General features: G+C 38.2%; 2 pseudogenes; both read right to left on the reverse strand.

The window, feature by feature from the left end:
• Window positions 1-6476: 6476 nt before the first annotated feature.
• On the reverse strand, window positions 6477-8075 carry LOC114538494 (annotated as a pseudogene).
• Window positions 8076-8146: 71 nt separating this feature from the next.
• On the reverse strand, window positions 8147-9929 carry LOC114538495 (annotated as a pseudogene).
• Window positions 9930-24166: the final 14237 nt, after the last annotated feature.

Here is a 24166-nt window from a genome sequence, read left to right on the forward strand (position 1 = left end):
GGGGGGAGAATATCGCATGAAACAAGTAAGTTAATCGGAATGAAATGAAAATTGTACTTTACAAACAGCGTTATTAACAGGTTTTGTCCATGATTGTGGCGTTTCCGTCGTCCCGTCTCGGAGGTACCACGTGTCGAGAATGTCCGCCTCCGTGCACTGTAATCTCCGACAAATCACAAAAAAACTTTAGGTTTTAAACAAATTCATTGATCACACATACACCACAACACTCCTCTTTAGAATCTAAATCGATTGCACGTTTTTACATCACACCCATTGAATATATATCCCATTCCATTACCTTGACAACTACCCAATTATATGCTGTGTCATCGGTCTCCAACAAGAAAAAGAGATGTCTTACTGTTATACTAACCCATGGGTGCGTAAACAATTTTATCCTTAGAAATTAGTTATTTAAAAGTTATTTGGTTTTATTCAACACAGGAATAAATACGCCACTGTCATAGTAACCATACTATGGAATAACCCACTACTCGAGTACATTACCATCAGTTTGAGATAACTTAGCAGAATTAAAACAACACAAGAAAGTTGGAATTTTTAAACTTTTACTGGGTGGAAATTCAATAACAACTGCCAGTTATGACAAAGCTATACTAATTACATAATTGATTATAATATAACAAGAACAAGAATCAAATAAGCGCTAATGACGCGTCTTTCAATTATCAGCCATAATCGCTTACACAAATTAGTTCTCATAAGCATTAACATAAAGTAAAGTTGGAACAGACTGACTGACCAATATGCTGACTCACAATCTTTCATTGGGACGCGTCTAAAAACTACAAAATACTGTTGTATACAATTAACTACAAATCCTACAAATTGCAATCTAAATGAAATATAGAGCGAGTTGCACCATATGGGATGCCTTTTTAAGCCATAAAAGGGCGTTTACACCATGTTGCACACAAAAATTCAATATCTATTCCCTTTGGCACAAAAGCATTATTTTGTCATGATGATCAGTGATTACTTTTTCTTTCGCCAAAACATGGTATTGTCATGAACTCCTATATTTTGGTCACGAACGACAATTCTTCTCAACATAAGTGGATTATCATTTAAACTCGTTCACCAGAAAAAAACATTCGCAACGAAATCCATAATGAATGTCAGTCCATTAATTATCCCGAAGTTGAAATTTTAGTATATAGTTATTTCTTTTTACGATTGTTAAGGCCAACAGGCCGTGTTTTATTTTTCGAAAAAGTTAATTTTTTCGACGTTTAAGATAATTTTTTTCACGTTTAGCAAATAAACTTACCTTTCGAAGATATTATCTTGTCAAAATTACTAATTATAACCTGTTAAAATCATGATAAACATGATAATGATAGATTTGTGCGCTGTGAAGAAATTTTTTTTTTACATAGCAATTATAAAGCCTCAAATAATATTATAGAATATGAACGAATCACTCAAACAGAAATGGTTCCGCAGAATACAAAGGCGGCGTCTTGGAAATTGTTTTGCGCATTTTTTACAACAAAATTAAGAAGTTGACCTTTACCTGGCATTCTCCCAGGCCGCGTCGTTTGGGTTTGTCATTTTAGCCATATAAGGAACATCAAAATCCTTCCGCAAATTTCTGACTAGTGCATGCATGTTTGGTATCAGCTAAAAGCGTGTTCTTTGATTGCTTTCCTAATTGTTTGTTGCGCTCGATCTCGTCGTAGAGGACTTTGGCTGGTTTTTCAGAGTCATGTTTTTTACGCCAGCAAATTTACTTTTTTGTATCTAAACAATTTATTCCAGGGGACAGTTGTATAAAACACTAGGTAACTTTTAACTATACTTAAGGACAGAATTGATCAATCAGAGTCGTGTATTTCTGAGTTAACTAGGATTTAACTATGCAAATATAGTTAAAGAGTTTAATACAACTGGCCCTTGATGGTTGCTGCTGAGAACTTTGAAGCGAAGTAAAAGATCGTTTCTCGTAAGAATCATTGCTAGTAGGAAACCGGAAATTTCCTGTCAACTGCTTTTGTGCACGCGACTTTTAAGCCCACGTTTTACGCGCTATCAGTCTCGGACCTCAATATAGTTAGCAGGGCAGATGGTTAGCTGCAGACGTGTCTGTTACCAGGAACTGAACCTTTCACACTGTGTCGATTCCCAGCTGGTTTATTGTAGGAATGCCGTCATTACATTGCAGCGCCACGCTCCTGATTTACGTAGCATCCGCTACACATGCAGTTCTGTCATGAATCACATATACAAAGGGACCAGACCGTTTGTTAAGTTATGTGCTAACTACATCCGTTTGCTTCTACCAAACACACCAATGTCTGCCTTTCGTGCTTATCTTCCAATATGTCTTCTTCTTTAAGGGCAATGAGCCTACTCCTAGGCGCTTAGATACCGCCTTGACTAGCTGTTCATGTGCAGTTCTTAAGATATTAACTTTCGTTTATGCGTAAACTCATAATACACCATTTGCCGTAATTTTATCACAATTTTTAGCCAAAATTTCTGAACTTTATTTAAATTTAATAAAATTTGACCAAATGTTCTACTACGTAGGCCTATGCAATTCGAAATGCACGCGGGTAATATTTGTTATAAAAATCAAACAAACCGATTATGAACATTTTAGCATAATATAATTAAGCTGAAATTTATCAGATTTTTAATTTTCGGAGTTAGTGTTGTTTTATATCTTTTTTTAAGCGGACAAAATTTCACAGGCGATTAAATTTTCCTTATAATTAAACCAATGAAGAGTTAGATTGTTTACTGCATGTATGTATATTTATGTCATATAGTCAGTATGTAATATTCTAGTAGGAAATATTTTAATTTCAGTGATGTTTTTAGTAAGATATTTATGTTTAGACCAGTCATTGGTGTCTTGGGATGTGTTAGTGTGCAGTGGTCGCATGTCACGCAGTACCGATATTTTACACTAGACGTCGCCGTTGTTTTCTGCAGTCGCGTCCCAATTAATTATTATTAACTATGTAATTAAGCAGCAAGAAAAAGAAAATCTAGTCTATTATCTAACCCAGTGTCCTTGAATGATTGTGATCTCAGTAACAATCCACACCGACATCACGACTATGGTCGCAGTACCGGGGAGGATTATTCCATCCACCATGACTGCAATCCCAGATGAATGACTCATCCCCAGAGCATCGAACAAGAGAAAGCAATACAGGACCTACAGGACCACTTCCGTGGCCATAGTAAGTCTGGAGTATGATCTTGGTCGCTCCAGAGAAACCCAACTGACGACAGATGACGTTACCTTCATTGATCTTCAAATGGTCACTACCGCCCCAATGACACACTGTGCCCCAGCCAAGTGTTGGATGATAGATTTCCACTCTTCCACTCATATTGCTACTTGAACCATTCAATCTTATTATCAGTTCAGAGTTGGCTATAACATATAGACAATTACACATGTTAAGGAAAGACAACTTCCAGTTTTTCAGTCCTTAACAATTTTGGTTATACTGAGCTAAGAGACATTAAATTTTGTTAAAATTCAACGCACATCACCGATTCGATAATTTATGTTTAAAATTTTCTGTTTCGTTGGTAACAAATAAAGCCAGCATTAATACAATCATCGTATTGCTACTATATAACTTCATTTGGGCTATATACTGTTAAGAAAAGATTAACATTAAATCACAACCAACATTCGAACATTTTGTTGCTTCCATTATCATCCCTGCCTGCTGCCTACTGCCTACTGCCTACTACTGTATAATTAAAAACTGAGAAATGGATGCATGGATCATCCGCCCAACACACAATTAGAAAAAAGCTGTGCAAATTCTTAGAGCAAAAGCACAGATTTCGTTGATGATCTGCATGATGATGTTTGCTAATTTGCAAAGTTTATTGATAAATTCAAATTGATCTTGCGAAAATAATAACTGATTATTGGTTGAGCGTGTGGTCTGTACTGTGAAATATCAGACCGAGGCTTTTTAGTATAGTGATCGAGGGACGTAGAAGCGAGGATCACGCAAAGGTCAACAACCGAGATACTAGCACAGATACAGAATATGCGGTCCGAGGTCCGGACATGGGTTTTTCGGCTCCTCGTCAACCAATCAGAACAGCGGATTTTTAAAAAGAAAGTTTTATGATGATAAAACGGACACATAAAAACAGTTGCCGTACTTAGAGGCTGTTTACATGGTGTCGTTTCAGCCTGGCAAACAATTAAATGGCCAGTTTCAGCCCAGGCTGTGTTTCAGAATTATTTTAAGACGAGGCTAAAATTTCAGCCCGGGCTGAGTTTCTAAAGGCTGATAGTAGAACTATTTCGATTCTTTGAGCCCTTTAAAACCCGAAATGACAATATCTTGTCTTTTAAGGGACTATGATTGCACATAAAAATGAAATAAACAAACGAAAAGTCATTGTCAAGGCAAAGTTTTCTGTCCGGGTTTAAGTTTGTTTATGATTACATGACAATCCGGTCCCAGCCCGTGTAGCTTAAAAAGAGCTGAAAACGGTGCCCGGGCTGAAATTATTGTCATATAATCGCGAGGTACATTTTATTGGCATTTCGTAACAATACCGGGCTGAATTTTCAGCCCTGTAAGCCGGACTGGAACTCAGCCCGGGCTGAAAAGACTCATGTAATCATGCAGACCCTAAGTTACTTTTACTGTACTTCGCAAAAATTGCTAAATTTCACTGACTTGTCAGTTTTATGCGTTTTCCACGTGGTTGAAATAATGATGGGATCAAAATTGCTGACTATGGTTGTATATATATATTGCTCGTATAGCAAGCGTCTCTACAAAGCACCTTAGCTAATTGAGTACATTCATGGTTTTGTTGCGATTCTCTAACCACAAGATACACACATATAATTATGATGTATGCTAAATTTAATTTCTTATAGTTTTAAAATGACTGGAAATGGCTGCTAGTCATACGAAATGTGATTTTGAAGAATCTGCAAATAACTACGCTTTCTAGATCAAGATCAAATGACAAAAAGCAGACGAAATCAGTATGATCACTAGCGAGTGCTTGTGTGCAAACTGATTTATACAAATTCAGATATAGGTAAACATTATAAAGTCAGAATTATATTTGCAGCGGCAATTTAACGCAATGCATGACAGTACCAGTGGCCCGGACAGTTAGCATATTTTATTTATTTTTTGGGAAAAGGGCTAAATTTAAAAGGTTGATTAAAATTAATCAAAATAAAATATATTAAAAGCCACAAAATTGATCAAAATTTGCTAACTACTACCATACAAAATGCAACCCAGAAATATGAATGCAGTCCATGTAGTCTATACTCCGGGCTCGACACGCCATGAAAAAATGAGTAGCGACTTTAGCTTACATTAAAGAAAACAAATTTATTTTGACGGGCGAGCAGCAATTTGTCGACTTTGTTTTTACATGTTTGTATACATTCGTCCTGTATTTTGGGGGGTCATAACATTCCACGTTATTATAGCAGAATAAATTTTTTTAGCGCATTGTATTTGGGTGCCAGTTTAATACACGATATTGTTGTGTCGTTAATACTAGGTCGAAACTGGACAATATATTTGCGATTTGTGTGACAAAAAATGCAAAAGTAAATCTGGTTTAAAACGACACATAAATGCAAAGCATGGTTCTGGAGAAACCGCTTGTCAAGATGAAGATGGCTTAACAATTCAGCTTTTTTCCCAGATTGTTAAAGAAACTGCATTAAAACTGAGCAAAAATGCTTGTTATCCTAAGGCAGCACAAGATGAGCTTGTGTCATACAGTGTAGTTTATGGGAAAGAGACTTGTGAAATGAAAATGATGCAAAAGATTTACAGAGAATATCAGAAAAAGGGCAATGTTGAAAAATTTTATACACAGTATTTTAGTGAAGTACCACTCAATGCCACAAGATACTTTCCAGGGCTCTCTGAAAAGACAGCCACCTTCCTTGCCACCAAAGTTGCTGATCATATGTTGTTTACTGCAAAGAAATCAGTACCTGTTAATCCATGTGCAGGGTAGTAGTATACTTACTTCTACTGATAACATCTTGTCAGGAAGGGAAGTATATGGAGGGCAATACCTTGGTGGTTATGTTTTTCACAACCTGCATAAGAAATTGAAAAACAGCCCAAGCTGGAAATCACCAGAGTGTCAACAAGCAATTGCCATTCTTGAAGCTGCACGTGTTCCCAACGGCTATATGGAAGACCAAAAATTGGTTCTTGTTTAAACCGAGGTGGATTGTACGTGGGCTATAAATTCATATGCCCAAGTAATTATAATTAAAACTGAATGCCTATTTAGGGATTTAACTACATGTATTAAGAAAAATAAGGTAGAAGTTGATACAATATTGTTCAGATCATTGTCTCACCCAGAAATTTTATCAGCATTTTATTCTTTAATTGCCAACTCTGAACTAAATCCAGAAAAACAAGTTGCCAAAGATGTTTTACATTCAATTGTTTATCTGTACATTAAAGTACGAGCATTTTCCCTTGCCAAAGACATAGTTCAAAAGTACAAGTTAGCTACAAAAAGTAAGTGCAAACAAAAGGCTTTAAGAAAAGAGATCCAAAGAGCTGCTGAAGTTAAGCCAGAAGAGAATATAAATGAGTATATATAAAATACTAGCCAATGTATCATTCTTTGTATGAATATTACATGGAGATAGAGTATAAATAAAGCCAAGCTAACAGGGTTCTCAGTTTTAATTGAACTTTTTCTGTCTCTAAATAGTATATACTGATATACAGTAAAATATTTCATGTAGTTAAGGGGGCAAATAAACACAACTATCTGTAAGCTAGTCTAGTTTTAAAGTTTTTTAGTACGTAGTACCTTTCTTTTAAGCACAGCTTCTTCTGAAATATTTTCCCATGACTTTCTTTTGTCCTTTCGCCCTCTCATGTTGCCACTGGTAATAGAAACCTCCCGTTGGATTCGTAGTGTGTTTGTGTTATATCCAAACGTAAACATGTCTGGGTTGTCTGATCGACGGCCCAATTTTCGTTGGTTTCCGAAATATTCCTCAACTGGATCTTGGCAGAACCTTTCGGTCAAGACATAATCAAGACCTTCTGTGAGCAAGAATTTGGTTGCCTCGATTGTAGCCAAACAGGTCATTTGCAGACCTTCGTAGGTTTGCCAAGAAATAAACATCTTGGTTCTTGCATTTGGGGTGTAGTTGCCAACACAATCAGTTGTACTTCTCTTCCACTCTTTAAAATAGGATAGAAAATCGTTTTCTAGCCACGAGAATCTTTCATCAACAATAGATGTATAAGGTGCAAGGTAAGGCTTTCGTCTAAGTTTATGCTCATTGATGCTTCTGACATTAAGACAATCAAAAAACTTGTCCATCATCAGTGCAAATACAGCAGTTCCTGCGGCTTCTGGTGGTCCAAAGGCTTCGAGAGCTGCTGCAACAGAAGCACTCAATACTTGAGCAGCTAGGTTAACTCGCATTACACCATAAGATGACAAGTGAATATGATCATTAGTGAGTCTTGGCAATAACTTCAGACCATTGTCAATATCCTGATAGTAGAGCTGGCAAATATGTTCCCAGATTATGGTCATTCCAGCATTCCACATGTATCGAGAACCTCCACTGCGGGAATGAGAAAGACAGTTTCTTGCCGTCTTTACAAGGTGCGGGGCATCACAAAAAAAAAGATGTATCTGTATTTTGCATAGAGATTAATAGTTCTGTAGCAAACATCTTTGTCAGAACCACCATCAAGCTGTTGATGCATGCGATAGAATGCTCGATTTGGTGAAGCGCCATCTGAAGTTGTAGCAATGACCCACAAGTTGCAAGTAACTTCTAAGATGTAAATAGCTTCCCGAAACATAGGCAGGATCTGTTCACATCTTATATCAGTTGTGGCAAAATACGCCAATGCAAACTTAAGATTAGAACAAACGCCTCTGAGTAGAAATACCAAAGCATGTGTAGCAAGCTCATCACACTTTTCCAAGGTGTTGTAATTGACTTCAGGATCACCAAGGTCTGTAAAACCAATTAGTTCACCTGATTCTTTTTGAAACACAAGATTTGATTTTACAGTCATCTCATCAAAAAGTAACACAACATACCTTTGTGTGTTGAAGTATGCTGAGGTTAAAGTAATCAAATCCTTGATTACCTCTGCATTAAATCCAACTTTTGGTCTTATAGCATTTCTATAATCTCTCAGTGTCCTTTGACTGGGTAGAACAAGAACTCCGCTGTTTCTAAGTTCTTCATAGCAAGAGGGAGATTTAGTGGCCAGGGACAGACAAAAGCGAATAATCATTGGGTGGTAGCGAATTCCTTTGCTACTTGTTTGCAGCATATTTTTCTGCTGTTGCCAAAACAATTGCAAGAATGGTGTCATTTCTTTGTTGCCAATTTTTGAAAAAATACTTACAACATCATTGCTTATTTCATCATCAACTGGAATGCTTGCCTTTTCAATTTCAACCTTCATTTCTTCTATTTCTTTTTCTAATTTAGCACATTTCAGCCGTTGTTCTTGAAGGGCTAGCTTGATTCTTTCAGGTGCTGTTTTAGAAATGGGAGCTTTCAGTTTAGCTGGCATTACCTGTCCTTTCTTGCTAGCTTTCTGTATCTTTTTAACTTGAGTAGAAGAGAAAGCTGTGCATGACTTGCATGACTTAGTCACAGATGCAGGTGGCATTAGTAGCTGACAATTGATGGATCGATGATAATCATCATGGTGGTAGGACTCACCAAATTCAACCTCATTACCCTCATCCCATAATGGATCATATGATTTAGGAATGACATGGTGCTTTACATCATCACATTTTTGCATTTCATTAGTTACTCCAGTACAGAGGGTATAATCCATTATCTCCCCAGTCAACTGCTTTATACTGACTTGTTTTATTGACCTATAATATTTCTTATATATTTCATGATTTTCTGGTAAAAGCCAATGAAACACGGACAGGGTAAATCCAAGACTGTCATCAACCACAATTTCATACTCAGGCAAAAGATATGGTGAATGCATCTTCTGCATTGTTATTCTATCATCCAGTGTTGCAACATTCCAGTCTCTCAATTCTTTTAATTTGGAAACATGCCTGCAAACATCTGCAAGAGAGTCAAACTTCTGAGAACAAACTGGAGCTTGTGCACGATATGCAAAGTGCGTCTAGGAGGAATTTTTTCTTCATCGTGGAGTCGACTTGGCATGTTGAGTACTGGTAAGGCACCAAATACTGGAGTCTTCTTTGTCATTTTGTCAGTTACAACTAGCAAAAGAACGACTTTATGTGTAAGTTTAAAATTTAAATGATAAACTATGTTTAAATAAAAAAAGCATTCTTACTGTTAAAAGTGTGTTATTATAGTATGAAAACGTTTAAAATATCCCCACTGAACACAATGTACATTATAAAATTAAAGCATCATTGCAGACAATTGTAATAGCTAATATGAATTTTCAAGTTTATTTAAACTTTCTCTGTGTTCTCTACTAAGAGCTCTACCTACGAATCATTATCACTTCGAATATTCATTAATCCATGGTAATATCACAAAGATAACTCGTGATATGCAATTACATAGTTTGCTTGTGAACTGATGAGGAGGGACTCGACGGTGAATATGTAAATATACTCGTTATTTTATATATGAATAGCTCAAACGTATATTGTATTTAATATAAAGCACAGTAATTACATTTTTGGATGTCTTGTTCTCTGAAATGTCTTTCGCAGGTAAAAACCCTGTCGTTTTCAATCTGTGCTTGGAAATGTTTATCAATTACCCTTGTTTTAGTGAGCTCGTTCAACCATTGTGATCGCCATGCCTTGTATTCCTCGTTCTTTGGCGCTGGAAGTTTAAAAATACCGACTCCTTTTGTCCTCCGGGAAGTCCCACAACCGACAACAGCGCAGTTATCGCCAGGCATTTCGCAGATGAAACTAGATATAGGTTTATTTCACCATATTTGTTAAAGTCAATATTAAACCAGATAGATCGTGCACCTGTTGTGCACGGTCTTTAGTCACGTGATATAAACCATGGCGAAATCAACATCCGTCTTTGAAGTTTGCCGCGTTTCCTAACCACGTTCTCCCTCCATAAACTATGGCCAATACTACAAACTTTGTTTACCCTCAATCCGACACAAAGCTGCATGTCTCTGAATGAGACCAACACTACACGTCAGTAACGTTATCTGACCTTAAGACTTCATCAACAACTTTACTCATCAACACACATCTCTAACACTTACGAATTAGGCCGGATTAAAACTAAGGTCAGTAGCGCGCTCTTAATAATATTTGCGACTAAAAAAGACATATTTTATTAAACCTTTCCCAACAAGCCAAAGGTAGGCGCCACCCGCCGCGCTGTATAAAGTTGCTTGAAGCAATCACAAAAATCACAATCACAAAATGTGTAATTCCACGCAATACATGCCATGCAAATTTAAACACAAAATGTATGGGTTGTACTTTCATACACAATTGTTAATGAGGCTGAAGCAATCGGCAACCGTTTTGCGTAATGACTCTAACGTGAAGTAGTCAGTACCAAGCCATTCAATTTTGTAAAACTAGAAATTTATTTTCTAGTACGAACCTCTGAACTAATGAGTATTTTGGGAAAGTACAGTCAGTTTTGTTACATAAACTATACATAAAAATACGACAAAAGATAGGCAGGCCAGTTATTGCATAACAATGTAAAGTGAAGACGCAATTAAACATCCAAGAATGACCTATAGCAAATTTGATAATATTCTTTTTTATAACAATATGTGTTTTAATAAACTTCTCTGTTGCGGAATAATTTACCCCAACCTTTTGTTTAATGTATTCCACAATGATATGCGATTTCTGGAATTCTTTGTTATCTTGACACTCGCATTACCTTCGCCCACTTAAAAACTAACTTACAAGGTATTTTGCACATGCAGTATAGTTTACATGTATTCTGTATAGTCACGAACTATCGTCAATTTTCCAAATCCGAAACTGATCGCGAAACTTACTTTATCAAATGCGCTGCAACGTGTGGTAGTCAGAACCCAGTAATTTCATTTCCTCATGAATAAACAGTTGTGCATTGGCCATCACTTATCACTGTAAATCCCAAATTTAAATAATGCGCGAAATATAAAATATTATCAATTCGTATTGTTAGATATAACGCACTTTTATGCACTACCAACGCAATTTGACCTAAGACCTGGTGCTGGTTGAATAAAAACGTCGTTAACTTTGACCATGATCTGATATGAACCACACGACTTCACTGCGTTCCACAAAACTTAGATTGTAGGATGATTAAGGCCCCGTTTACACTATACCGGATTACATTCCATACCGAATTAATTTTCACTCCGAGGCAAAAAATAAGGGTGTTTACCCTATGCCGGATTGCACCGTTTCGCTTTGTTGCCAGCTCATCACTTTTTGATGTTGCCATAAAAACAAAGCCACTTTCCCGCCAAATACTGTCTGAGTCATTCTCGTAAGGCACGACTTGGCTCACAAATTTCGCGCCAAAAGAAGTTTTGTACCGGATTAGTCTGTTTACACTGCTTCGATACATACCGGATTACTTTTTATATCACCTCGAAACCGGAGTGATTTTCGCTCCGCGGCATGTACCGGATTACAGTGGAGTAGTGTAAAAAGCGGCCCAATCCGGTACAAAAATCGCTGCGCTCCGATGCAATCCGGTATATAGTTTAAACGGGGCCTAAGAAATCACGTACTTATATATAGCTAACTTGCATGGAGCTTGCGTGTGGTTGTTAAACAGAGAAATAGAATGAAGTATCTAAAGATTATTGAGCGCTGCTATAGATTAGTTAACTATGCCCCTGAGGATAGTTTACTTTAACTAGATTTTAACTACAGCTAACGCTAGCTACGTAGCCAGCTCCTGAAAGTTAACTACGTTTTAACTAACTTCAGTTAAGAGTTTTATAAACTGGCAGCCTAGTGCTGAGCGAACCCAGTTTGATAATATTAACCATGCATATAACTTGCTTTAGGAAATTATTTGTAGGTTAAAAAGGTGAGCTAGCCTTGCAAAATTGTTGCACACCTAGCTAATACCAATGCATGGATGGAAACAAACGATCTATCAAACGCACCAATCGTTATTGTCAAGTTATCTTATAAATTTCAACTATATAGGGAAAAACTCTCAAACGATTCCCTAGTCACTACTTCGTCGTTACAATACAAAAACATCCTAAACATATTCGATCGGAGAGCGCGTTTCACGCATGCCCTCTATCTAAACGCCAATGCAGTTTTCACGCTGTGCGTCATAAGTTTTTATTACTTTACACGATCTAAAAGAGTATGTATCCCGTATATAGAAAATATTCCATGCAGCGAGTGAGTGTCTGGAACGATATCACTAAAACAGCGAATCATTTTTCCAGCAACTCGATATCAATATCTTTGTATATTGTAACAGTGCACCTATTGTGATGAGATAATGTGACAGTGCACTATTGTAATTAGATAAAGTAACAGTGCACTATTGTAATTAGAAATATGAGAGTCTTGAGCACATGTATATAGGGAGCACGAGGATGAAATAAAAGACACTTAGAAACTGGATCGAACGTGTGTGTGTCTCAGACAGCTCGGCCCGTTACAATTTGGTGAGCAGCGGTGCGATTTAAAGAACGGTTTATAGAGATGTCTACAGCAATTCTTCCCTCGAAGTTTGAGCGGGGAGATTTAACAATTTGGCTGCGCGAATTTGATGCTTGCGCTGAGGCAAATGGGTGGAACGCAGATGCGAAAATCAAGAAATTCCCAGCTTTTCTCCGGGGCGAAGCAGCGAGCCATTTTTACGCACTGGACGAGGAAGCTCGTGAAACATATGACGCTGTTACGAAAGCCCTAAAAGAGACCATGTGTCCTGCGGCGTGTAAAGAAGTGTACTTCGCCGAGTTCGAAGCGAGACTTTTAAAGCCAGGCGAGGACCCGACGGTGTACAAGTGGGAGTTGGAGCAAATTTTATCGAAAGCTCAACCAGATATTGATGCCGGAGCGAAAACCGCGTTGTTAACGAGGCAGTTCATGAAAGGTTTACCCAAAAACATTCGAATGAAGTTGCTAGAGAGTGACCCTACGCCAGATCTGAAAAAAATGGTGTCATTTGTTCAACGGTACAGGGCAATTCAGGAATTTAACGACCAAGGGAATGTGACGCAGAGTGCTGGTGTGGCAAGCGAAAAGAGTGGTGAAGAAATGACCAAATTGGTGGCGCTGGTGTCCGACATCGCCGTACGACAAAAGAATCTGGAGGAGAAGTTATCGCGGAATAAACGAGATGATCTATCGGCGCAAACGAAAGATCGAAGCAACAGAAAATGTTTTGTCTGCAAGAAAATGGGCCACATCGCCAGGGACTGTTGGCACAATCCACAACAGCAAAGCCAGACGTTTGATTCCACAAACAGATGTTATGAATGCCAGGGATACGGACATTTTGCCAAAGACTGTGCGAATCGTTTAAACTCCCAGCGGGCGATACGATAAGTGGGATCAAAGATCGCCCTGGGGTAAGTTTTAATACCTTCAATGTTTCATTATCCACACAACCATATGTTAAATGTTTTGTAAATAATGTTGAAGTTCATGCACTTATTGACACTGGTTCCATGAGAACATTTATAAGCCATACTTTACACAGGATTATTGACTTTGATAGTAAATTATTAACACTACTGTCGCAGAACGTTGCGTATCCATCACCGGCGGTAGTTTAAATATCCTTGGGTGCCTCGACACAAACATAACGTTCCCCAAAAGTAAGCGAGCGTACAAAGGACGTCTTCTTGTTAGCGACAACATCAGTTACGACTGTGTGTTGGGGTGGGACTTCCTCGAAGCAAATAGGTTGAGTCTACAGGGGGATATTCGCAGTGGGTCTAGCCCCTATTACTTAACGGGGTCTCACGGGCGGACTGAAGTTCTTTTATCACCCCTTTCCAATGGTGGACTGATATCTGGAGTGACTGAGGCAAGTGGTGACCCTTCTGGCGAAACGCCCAAAACATGCGTGGAGAACGATTCAACTTTCCTTATCCAGTCTCGTATGAAAGCCGAAATTGCCGTAGTTTTAGACCAAAATGTTGTCGTGCCCGCGAGATCTGAGATGATTGTAGAGGGTAGATTAGTAAAATCAGCACAGACAGAAATAGGCATGATAGCGCCTCTAAAGAGCGAGTCAGGTAACGACATTCATGTGGCACATACAGTAGTCTGCCCGCAAGGTAGAAACATTGTTTTACGAGTCATGAACGCACATAGCGAACCTAGCGAGCTAAAATTCGGTACCAAAATCGCAGCATTTAGCCCTCTAGTCCAATCTCACAGCAAAATAAGTAGCGCAAGCTGTGGTATTAAGGCAAATAACGGAAAGGGCGAAACAAACAAATTTGAAGGTGTTGTAAATTCTAATTTAAATCAGGCCGATAAAAGCTGTGTTCTTGAAGTCCTATCCGAGTTCGAAGATGTGTTTGAGGCTACATTAGGGCACACAAATGTAGTGACACATAACATCGATACAGGTAACTCTAACCCCATTAAACATCGCCCTCGCCGTTTGCCGTACGCGTATCGAGAAGAGGCTGACAGACAAATCAAAGATATGTTAGCACAAGGTATTATAAGTCCTAGTACCAGCCCATGGGCAAGCCCTATTGTGTTAGTTAAAAAGCGGTCAGGGGAACTACGTTTTTGTGTAGATTATCGGAAATTAAACGAAGTAACACTCAACGACTCGCATCCAATTCCAAACATTGCGGACATACTAGATTCTTTGGGCGACGCAACATATTTTTCAACATTAGATCTACGCAGCGGGTACTGGCAAATTAACGTTGACCCCCGTGATCGGCCAAAAACGGCTTTCGTGACAAGCTCGGGTCTGTTTGAGTTTAACCGCATGAGTTTTGGCTTAAAAACGGCTCCGGCAACTTTTCAGCGTGCTATGGAAATAGTCTTAGCAGGTCTCACGTTCGAAATATGTTTATGTTATCTTGATGATGTTATTTGCTTTGGGCGCAACCTTGGCGAACACAATGACAGATTGAGAGCAGTCCTTGACAGGTTTCGGCAGCACAACTTGCGCGTTAAGTTGGAAAAATGTCGGTTTGCGGAAACTAGGGTTGCATTCTTAGGTCATGTCATTTCTAAAGACGGCATCAGCCCTGACCCACAGAAAGTCGAGGCAGTACAGAACATCAGTGCGCCAACATGTATAACAGAGTTGCGTAGTTTTTTAGGACTCGCCAGTTACTATCGCCGCTTTATTGCGAATTTTGCAACAGTCGCCGCGCCTCTAACTAAACTTACAACAAAAGAAGCCGCCAGAACACCTTTTGATTGGTCGAACGAGTGCGAAATATCTTTTAAGGAAATTAAACGTCAGCTCTGTTCCGCACCCTTATTAGCTTACCCAAAATTCGATCGCGAGTTTACTCTTTACACGGACGCATCAGATGTTGGTTTAGGTATTGTACTTGCCCAGCACGATGACAATGGTATAGAAAGAGTCATCGCATACGGCTCTCGCAGTCTGACGCAACGGGAACGCAATTATGCGACCACTGAAAAAGAAGCGTTGGCAATTCATTACGGCACCCAACACTTTCGTCTATACCTCTTAGGGCGCAAATTCAGAATAATTACTGATCATAATGCACTTCGTTGGCTAAATTCCATCGAGCCGAAAGGGCGTTTAGCCAGATGGCTAATGGATTTGCAAGAGTTCGAATTTGTGGTTCAACATCGACCGGGTAAATCGCATTTGAATGCAGATGTCTTATCACGCCTAGTAGCTAAGAAATGCGAGGAAACATGTCAAACTTCCGCTATCCACACGATTCCTTCAATGCTAACTGAATGGAAAGCGACGGCAAAGCGTCTCATAACAGCGCCTGTTATCTATGTGCTTGGGCTCCTTTTCATGCTTTGGGCTAGTTGTGCACGCGCTATCGATTTTATCACATTGCCGCAAAAATGCACTACAAACAAATTACTCAACCCACACGCGCGCGCTTTCCAACCGCAAACACAAGCAACTGAGAATACACCTGTCTTTAGGCATGAAAAAATTAACTCAATTACTGTAAGCCCAACTATAAACCTACATGAAGCACAACGGCAGGACAGCAATATCTCGAAAGTTTTGGAATTTAAGATGCACAAGAAACCACGCCCAGATTTCAAGGAGTGGAGCATTGACCCAGTTCTGAAAAATTTTTGGCATAATTACGATCGCTTATTTATACATAATGGTTTACTAGTACGATCTCGCCACAACCAGTACACATATCCTGATCACGCCATTGTGATTCCACAATCCATAGTGCCTAAGATACTCGACGGTATGCATGATAGTCCGTCGTGCGGTCATCTCGGCTCAGCACGAACCGAACAGCGTATTCGCGAAAGATTTTATTGGGCAAATCTGCGTGCCTCTGTGCAAGCCCATATCCAACATTGCGTATCTTGCCAGCGCCGCAAATCACCTTCGAATCCAGATAAAGCGCCTATGAAAACGATCAGTGTTAGTGAGCCTTTTACATTTTGGGCATTAGATTACATGGGCCCCATATCGGAGACCGCGAGGGGGAATAAATATATACTCGTTATCATGGACCATTTTACCAAATGGTGCGAGGCGTTCCCTACGAAAGATCAAAAGGCCTCAACCGTGGCCGACTGTTTAATATCCAAAGTATTCTCGCGTTTTGGACCGCCGCTCGTGCTGCACTCAGACCAAGGGTCAAACTTTGAAAGTATCTTAATGCACGAAATTTGTAACATTATGGGGATAACGAAAACACGAACCACAGCATACCACCCTTCCGGGGATGGCCAAGTGGAGCGACAGAATCGCACGCTACAAGATATGCTTGCGCATTATGTGTCTAACAATGCTGACGATTGGGATGTTTGGCTAGATCCCGTTCTCTTTGCCTATAATACAAGCAAACATGAATCTACTGGGCTCTCCCCGTACGAACTCGTATTCGGAAAAACACCTCGCATGCCTCTGGAATTAGAATTCGGTGTAACGACTGGGAATCCAAGCACTCAACCAGAGTACGCACAGAAAGTCCGCAATAACCTTAAGAATGTTAGGCAGCTAGCTAGAGAGCACTTAGATAAGGTAAGGTCAACCAGGTGTTCAAATCACGACAATAAGAACTGGAAGCCGCATGCAGTAGGTCAGACCGTTTGGGTGAAACGCCCAAAGAAAGGTAAGTTCGGTAGGAAGTGGATAGGGCCGTATAAGGTAGTGAAGAGAATGGGGACGACCTATCGAGTTAGCTCGAATGATGGAAAAGTTATGGTAGTTCACCACGACAACCTTAAGACAGGCTATATACCACTGGATAGCGGCCGAATCGTTGCTCCTGGTCGTGAGTCGGGTGATTTCGCAGTGGTTCACGCATTGCCCGAGCACCCCGTGTTACAACCACCTCCCCGTAGGCCTAGAGGTGACCCCCAACGTTATCAACTTCGGCAAAACATACGTCCTCCCGAACGTTATGCTTACGATTAGCTAAATCGTCGACTATGTAAAAATATGTTGTTTTCGGGGACGAAAACTTAAGTGAGGGGAAAATGTAACAGTGCACCTATTGTGATGAGATAATGTGACAGTGCACTATTGTAATTAGATAAAGTAACAGTGCACTATTGTAATTAGAAATATGAGAGTCTTGAGCACATGTATATAGGGAGCACGAGGATGAAATAAAAGACACTTAGAAACTGGATCGAACGTGTGTGTGTCTCAGACAGCTCGGCCCGTTACAATATTTATCAGGAAGAGAACATAAAAGCTGACTTTTAAGTGAAGAAATGATCGCGGGTATTGATTTGCAACCACTTGTTTTGCCAAAATTAAAGACAACAAATCGAAATAAAAGAACTACATTGTTATTCGCATATCACGTCTTTGCTTTTTTATTTTTTGTGCAGTTTAAGTTAAGCAAAACCTTGCGGATGTAAACGTACGCATTGTTATGCCCATATCGATTAACTAGATATATATTTGCGCGCGAGTTGTTTTGTCTGACCGGTACACATATTCAAACATCGAAATGATACTCGTTTCAATGTCATTCTATTTTCGATATGAGGCAGTGGGGGTATTTAGGAAAAAAAAGAGCTAAAGTTGCTAGAGTTAGTGACTTTTTTTACATAGCGACAAGACAAACGAAACTATCACTTAGTAGAATTCAAATTTTCGTATTTCATTAAAATGTCTATATCAAACCCTGACTTAATTTACTAGAAATATTTGCGGATGAGATCTCGACAAACAAGGTTTTTTTCAAAAAGAGAAACTCGAACCAGAATGTCCGATATCAAATATCACTTGCCTTCTGGCTCATCATTCCATGACATTGACTTGAAACGCTAAACAAACGTATCTTAATTACGTGCCCGACCCTCTTTTTCATTATAGCCGACGATGAAAATGTTTATGTGCATGCTCCCGAATACTTCTGCATTGTACTTAAGACAACAAGGAACAACTGAAATAACCCACTCCAACACAATAAGCGCTTACTATAAAGCAAAGTTTCTCGGTAGCATAACGCATGGGATGCCGAGTTCAAAATTTTTAAAGCATTTTTCCTACAAAATGTAATGTATTTTGGTTTTGTAAATTTCAATCTAAATTGTGGGCGAAACATGTCCGGTTAGGAATACAATTTAATACTTACAAAAACAATCCTTTCCGCTGGAAATAAACCCGTTCTTACACAAACTGCATCTGTAAGAACCATAGGTGTTTTGACATGAAACGAACTCCGTAAGATTGCATGAAGATGATGCACATTCATCAATATCTTAACGAAAAAATAAATATATTTTATTTACCAGATTGGAGGTCCGTATAGGGAAATATTTCCCGAGGTATCAAAAACAGCCCGAGGCCGAAGGTCGAGGGACGTTTTGAGACCGTGGGAAATATTTCCCTATACGGACCGACTAAACTGGTAAATAATAGTTTGTGTTTTTTGCGGTCCGAATTCATATTTTAGCGTTGGCTCTGTGCTTTTAAATCTCAAGCGGCCTCATACGGACCGCACACGTAGACAATCAGATTGCAAGAAACGCTAAAATATTAATTCGGACCGCAAGAAAAAAATAATTAAGCTACTTATGCACAGCAGAATGATTGAATAAAAATCGTATTTCGCTAGGTAAATGCAATCTGATTTTTTCACGCGTGTAAAATTCCACACACGGCTTTTGATTGGACCTATAGGTATATATATATACGAAATTCTTCACACGTGTAATTTTTCCTATATGATTTTGGCGGCAATTTGTTTTTGCCATTATAAATATAATTATTTAATGTCCCAACCAATTAGACATAACACAGTAAATGCGCACATGGACGTTACTCGTTTTCATCGCAATTTTCAGGCTTACAGTAATTAGGTAAAATTACAAAATATTTTGCAAAACGTTTTTCAATCATGAAATAGAGCAAGTTGTATCAGTGTCTAATTTTCCCGCTGATAGATTCCCTTATCATAAGGTCACATTTAAAAACTCGAAGCTAAGAAAATATTTTCAGGAAGGATCATGGCCAGAAATTGCGGACATGGAATATGCAGATTGCCGTAGCAAATTTGCATATCTGTTCAAATATTATTCGTTTGCAGAACTATAAATTATATTGCGCATTCTTAAATTTTGCAAAATTTAAGAAAATCATTGCATCTTTGCTATTTGCCCTGGTTGTTTCTTGTAACTCGTGTCATATTGAAGATCCTGAGGTAATATTTTGCTGGCAAAGGTTTATGTCGGCTCTGCATTTTTATTTTATTTCTACGCTATTACGGTTTTCGTTTTATATGGTATTCAACGTGATAAATGACCAAAACTTTGTTTTGAAAATGCAGAACGAATATTGATAAAACATTTTGAAATACTATATAAAAATATTAAGATTAACTTGCTCTGCAACGAGCAATTAAGGCAAATTATAATCGACCTACCTAAAGGTGTATTTTTAGCGTTTAGTACTGTGCACATTACAGTTTACTATAAACTCACGAAGCTTTTTTTTGACACCATATGCAAATTTAGGCGGAAGTAGAATGTTAACTATGTCCGAATTTTCTGGCCATGAAATGTTACTAACCAACACATTCACCGCCATTTGAATGGAACCCCTCTGCACATACACAATTGCAAGAACCTTTTGTGTTATTGCATCTTTCCTGTGGACGTTGACAGTTACAGTACGGGTATCTCCGACATTCATTAATATCTAAGTACAAAATCATGATTTATACTTTTTTTCAATTGTCGTGTCTCATTATCAAGAAGCATAGCCTCTTTTCATGATAGGTTACTTTTAAATTAGGTTTGACATTTTGGTTGAACAAATTAATATTTTACAGGAAATATATTTGTGGTCTGTTGTTTCACAGACGGACTTTTTAATTGCGCTAACATTATTTTGCTGTCAGGACGCCTTTATATTAAAATGGTAAATTCTGAAAAGAAACGAATGCTGTGAAGTAACGAAATTAAAACCTGGAAAGGAACGGAGGAAAGATCTGTTGGATCAAAAATATGAAAAAATGTGTTAAACGTTTAATACGAATCCCCCACGCTGGCGAAGCGCGTTTTATTTCAAGCTCCGCCACGGCCGCATAAGCACAATTTCAAAAGCGAATGTAATAGAAAACAGGCTTTAAGATCTGCCCCTTCAATAAGGACGATGAGGCCAGCTGATAATAAGTAAATCAAATATTCAAAGTTCTATGTGAGTTTTTAACGTACGGCATCTTCGACGCAGCAAGCTAGTCAGACTCTGGTGATCGTGGCTTTGTTCCTTGTTTTTCTTGGAGGATGGTGACTGACTTTGGTATATTTGAAAAGTGCAGCAAGATAGAAATTATACTTTTCATCCACCATAAAAGTAGGGCATCTGTTAACTATGTTACTACTGTCACCCCGACTAAAATCACGACTATACACCGACTATATATGTGACCCTCCACGGGAAAACCGACATTAACGGTTTGAAAAAACGGGCTGAAATACCGTTTGCTATCCGTTTTCTATCCGTGAAAATCAAAAACGGTTGCCGTGAAAAAAATTTAAACGCCCGTTTAAATTTTTTGGCTTGGCGTTTAAACGGTTTGTTCAAAACGTGAAAACGTTTTGACTGATCCGTGAAAACGTTTTGACCGATCCGTGAAAACATTTTGGTACAGCTGTAAAAACGTTTTGATAGGGCCGTAAAAACGTTTTGGTAAAGCCGTGAAAACGTTTTGATAGAGCCGTAAAAACGTTTTGGTAGGGCCGTCAAAACGTTTAAATAAAACCGTGAAAATGTTTTCGTAATCAGGTTTCACCTAACCACTCAAACGTTTCCGCTAGCGTGCAATTAAATATATCTATCCGACAGTCGGGGCCCTTGAAAAGTTTAATATCGTATAAAACTACATATCAAAGTATATTGTATATCGAAGGCAAGCAAAATCTGTCGAATACCCAATTGAAATCCCTATCACTGATTATTGCGTACAAAGAAGTATGATTGACCCAAAATATGTGTCTGTTGAGGATCTTTCAATAAAGTATATTATCACAGAAGACACGGTGATGCCGCCACTGGTGATTTGCCAGCTTGCATTGCCAGAAAAAATGTGATTTTGAAATATAATCACCCGGGTCCCAAAAATCCTAGGTTTTTTCGCGATTATATTTCTAATGCGTGTGTGAAGATATCTAAATTAAGATTTATGACAGCAATTAGATTCTATACATATATCTACTAAGCAACTATCTGGGATGTAAATATAATAAAACTATAACGGGAAATATCTCATATTTGTTTTTATGAAAATACTTATACAGATTCCAATACGTATAATAAAGTTCTATATACACAATTACTTATAGTTCTGGTTCGGGAACTGTTTTGACGCACATTCTTTTATCTCCTATATAAACACTAATTTGGCACGACCAAACAACTTTCACATTCATAACCATGCATTTCGCGATCCATTTTTGGCAAAAACAACTAATTATTGCGTTATAGCATCGTGTGCAAGCTTCCTGTTATTTTTCATCAACTTTCATCCTATTTACCTATTACATGCATACATTGTAGTGGATGCATGCATGTATACAGTAGCTATATAACATATACATTATAGCATATACACGCTATACTACACATAATACGCACAATATTTTCAACAAGGTGAATTTAACCAATTTTCGCCAGTGCATGCGTGTCGAAGTTTGAAAATGGGTTGGTAAAAAATCGACATGATATATATAAACTCGCCATTTTTCTGCCATATCGCCTTTTTTGACTGTAGTTATGTATATATATGCTTTCATTTTGAGAGCACATGCACGACTACACTTGCTGTCAGATAATAATTAATATAGTGTTATGCTGTATAACCAGATTAATGAGATTATTCTAATCCGTACTTAAAATATACGCAAAAATTTAGATGTCATTGAAAAGATTTGACCTCTGTCGGAAAAATTTTAGCTCCATGTCAATAGCTATTCTTATTTAACTAAAAATTATTGGTGGTCACAAAATATCTCTAAAAATTTCATCAGGAAATACTTTATTTCCTTCCATACTTTAGAGCATCTGCTCAAACATTAACAGTAGAATAGAATGTTATCTGCATACGCTATCTGCGCTACTATATATACCCTGCATGAAAAAGAAGTTTTTGTTAGTTCAATAATATAGGAAGGCCCGACGTTCCGTAATCCGAAGGTCAAGATTTTCGCCCTGAAAAGCAACTTAATACTCCATCCCGGCGCCAATTAAGGTGAACAAAATTTTTAACTAAAGCATATAGCAATAGCATACTGCTCATATAGAAACAGCGGTTCGAAAGTCTCAAAAATGCGCACAACCTTTTTGCAAAGCATATAGCAGTGCAGTCGCCCATATAGAAACGACAATCCGAAACGCACGCACGGGGGAGTTTATACTCACCATCATAACAAAAAAATCAATCCACATCATCTTCGAGACATCTAATTGTGACACAATTTGTGCCCCCTGCCTACGATAACCCAAGCAAGACTTCTCCAGAAATATTATGTGTTGATGCATAAAATGTATCTACTGACTCTCGTGTCTGGAGAAATCTTATTTGCTTGTCCTGCCTGTCTCAGCTTAGCAGTTAATAAGGTTGCATCTGCACACAAATTACTTGGGAATTTGCATACAATTTTTGGTAAAGAAACATTTTTGGTGGTTTGAGTGCAGATGCACCTATTTATGTTATCTCAGTTTTGTGACCACCCAATTAAAGTTCTCAAACCTCTTTGAACCTCTGGCAAACGATGTCCGATTTTACGATGTTCGACTGAACCAAAGTGATCTTGACCAAACAGCAACTTTCTTTTGTCATATAGTCTACAAAAATTTCATATAAGCCTTAGAGTGTACAAGTGTTATATATGTTCTATTTACGTCATTACGTTATAGTAATACACTGTATTGCAGTTGGCACTTAACATATAAATATATGCACACAAGGCAAAAAAAATAAAGTTTTGATCGAGCCAACAGTAATACGAGATCTGATGATTCATGATTTCATCGATAGAGCCTGATTTCAATGCTTGACGGGAATTATTTCCAAGCGTGACTCATAAAGTATTTTTATTAAACATGCCTTATATCCAACACTACAGTCTAGAAATTAAATTAATAAATATTCAATATGTGTTCATACCTTTATATGCACGTGTTAAAACACCTCGACGTATCCATAGATATCAATATCCAGCAAATATTTGGGATAGCAGGGCTTTGCGAAATTATTGTTAAAGATCTTTAGCCGCGCGCTTATATGAACTTGATTGGCGTCATTTCATATTTGTTCATTTCGCCGCTCTATAGCTGGCAGCAGGCTTCAAAGTGCAAATTTGCAATGACCATACATGCCAAATGCATGATTACAATTTAATATCCGGAATGCAATTTCCTTATAAAGAGAACCCAAATCAAAATTAGTGAATATTTTCCTATTGTCCCAGGAGCTGTTAAGTATAAATTCCAATGTTCATTTTCTGATGAATTAATAACGACATTATATAAAGCAAAATATCGAGG

The sequence above is a fragment of the Dendronephthya gigantea genome, unplaced genomic scaffold (assembly GCF_004324835.1).
Source record: "Dendronephthya gigantea isolate DGI-Jeju-01 unplaced genomic scaffold, DenGig_1.0 000186F, whole genome shotgun sequence".
Classification (NCBI taxonomy): Eukaryota; Metazoa; Cnidaria; class Anthozoa; order Malacalcyonacea; family Nephtheidae; genus Dendronephthya; species Dendronephthya gigantea.